At 39.6% G+C, this 2,626-nt stretch overlaps 1 protein-coding gene across 5 annotated transcripts in view; it reads left to right on the top strand.

Annotated features, from left to right (window-relative positions):
• The window catches only part of MEMO1 (mediator of cell motility 1), a 136,842-nt gene that overhangs the window by 21,923 nt on the left and 112,293 nt on the right, over positions 1 to 2,626 (top strand). The window lies entirely within an intron of this gene.

Genomic DNA, 2,626 nt, shown 5'->3' with positions numbered 1-2,626 from the left:
CATGTTGACCAGGATGGTCTCGATCTCTTGACCTCGTGATCCACCCGCCTCGGCCTCCCAAAGTGCTGGGATTACAGGCTTGAGCCACCGCGCCCGGCGGGAAAATATATTTCAAAAGAGAAAAGATACTGAGTAACAAGGAGACAAATTGAGTAATTAATAGTATCCAGTGTTTGAGGCTTTCCTCAAAATGAGAATACACATTTTAGGTCTGGTGCAGTGGCTCACGCCTGCAACCCCAGCACTTTGGAAGGCCAAGGTGGGAGAATCTCTTGAGGCGAGGTGTTTGAGACCAGTCTGGGCAACATAGCGAGACCCTGTTTTCTCCCAAAAATTAAAAAACTAGTTTGTCATGGTAGCATGCACCTGTAGCCCTAGCTACTTTGGAAGCTGAGGTGGGAGGATTGTGTAAGCCCAGTGAGCTTTGATGATCATGCCACTACACTCCTGTATGAGCTTCTGGATTCTCTTTAATAATTATAGCCAACATTTGTTGAGTCTTTACTATATGCCAGGCATTTGCACTTGCATTTCTTTTTTATTTTTTTTTTGAGACAGAGTCTCACTCTTGCCCAGGGTGGAATGCAGTGACCTGATACTGGGCTCACTGCAACCTCTGCCTCCCAAGTTCAAGTGATTCTCCTGCCTCAGCCTCCCAAGTAGCTGGGTTTGTAGGTGCCTACCACCACACCCAGCTAATTTTTATATTTTTAGTACAGACGGGTTTTCACCATGTTGGCCAGGCTGGTCTCAAACTCCTGACTTCAAATGATCCTCCAGCTTCAGCTTCCCAAAGTGCTGGGATTACAGGTTACAGCCACCATGCCTGGATGCATTTCTCTGTTAATACAGCAATCATATGAAAAAACTGAGCCTTGGGTTGTTCAAAATCATGCAGTTGGTGCTGGTTTTTCAACTAGGTGATTCTGTAGTTGGAGCTCTTAGTCACTATTTCATATTGTTTCTCATACAAGTTGTAGGTTTTTAAGCATATGTTTATTTGAATATAAAATATTAGAAAATAACTCATTATACATATTTTATATTGTGAAGTTTCATGGTGAAAAATAAAAGCAAGGATAGGTTGGGGGTGGTGGCTCATGCCTGTACTCCCAACACTTTGGGAGGCTGAAGCAGGTGGATCATTTGAGGTAAGGAGTTTGAGACCAGCCTGACCAACATGGGGAAATCCCGTCTCTAACAAAAAATTTGGAAATTAGCCAGGCGTGGTGGTGGTAGTGGTGGTGGCACATGCTGTAGTCCCAGCTACTCAGGAGGCTGAAGCAGGAGAATCGCTTGTACCTAGGAGGCAGAAGTTGTGGTGAGCTGAGATCGCACCATTGCGCTCCAGCCTGGGTGACAGAGTGAGAACTTCTCTAAAAATTAAATAAATAAAATAAAATAAAATAAAAATAACAGCAAGATAATTGTAAGAAAATTCTTTAATGTGTAAAATTAAAGATAATGTTTTCCTGCAGACATCATGGTGACATAAGGTTAATGATTTTAGCCATGCGCTGGGCGCGGTGGCTCATGACTAATCCCAGCACTTTGGGAGGCTGAGTTGGGCAGATCATGAGATCAGGAGATCGAGACCATCCTGGCTGACACAGTGAAACCTCATATCTACTAAAACAAAATACAAAAAAATTAGCCGGATGTGGTGTCACGAGCCTGTAGTCCCAGCTACTTGGGAGGCTGAAGCAGGAGAATCACTTGAACCTGGGAGGCGGAGGTTACAGTGAGCCGAGATCATACCATTGCACTCCAATCTGGGTGACAGAGTGAGACCTCTATCTCAAAAAAAAAAAAGGGATTTTAGCCATACATGTTACTTAAACTATACAGTACATATGATAATGTTTTTCAAGTATAAGAAGTCCCAAACCTTCAGTAGCTTCCCGTTGACTGTGTATATAGAAAATGAGCAAACTGCTTAACTAGGCTTTAAAGGGCTCACCTATTTGAGCTTTCCCCTTCTCAACTATGCAGGTTTTTGTTTCATGAACTGAATTTGTCATATCCACTTTTATGCTTTTATTCATTGCTGCTTTATGTTTGAAATACCCTGCCATCATCATCTGCTTTTCTATTTCTGCTTTCTAGTTTGTCCCTTTTTCTTCCCAATATTTTCCTTCTTCTGAACTATAAATTCCTCATTAGGTGCTGCATATATCCTACCTTGTTTTATTTAGTTAACTGTTTACCCAACTAGATAGGCCTTTTGATGGACATGGCTGTTTTGTAGTTAGTATCATACACACAAATATCTCAATAATTGATTGCCAATAAAGAGGATAAGCCATATATAAAGTCTCAGTAATGTTGCTTAGTTAACATTTTCATTTTGTTTATCCAGTCTCATTTTAAATCTCATTTATAATCTGAAAATTTATATTTTAGTTTGAAAGATTTTTGGTGTTTAATTTCATCAGGAAATGAAAGACTCCCAAAAAGAAAAAAAAGCTATATTTTGTATTGATTAGCAAAAAATAGCAAAAACAAATATGATCATAGTAACGTGAATTTTTAGAAATGGATATTCTTTTGACAGTTGAGATATTTAATTATCCTTAACTGAAAAATTACTTAAAAGTAATTTTCTGGAATATCTTATATTGGTTTT

The sequence above is a fragment of the Cebus imitator genome, unplaced genomic scaffold, assembly GCF_001604975.1.
Source record: "Cebus imitator isolate Cc_AM_T3 unplaced genomic scaffold, Cebus_imitator-1.0 Scaffold88, whole genome shotgun sequence".
Lineage (NCBI taxonomy): Eukaryota > Metazoa > Chordata > Mammalia > Primates > Cebidae > Cebus > Cebus imitator.
This window is presented reverse-complemented; position numbering and strand designations above follow the sequence as displayed.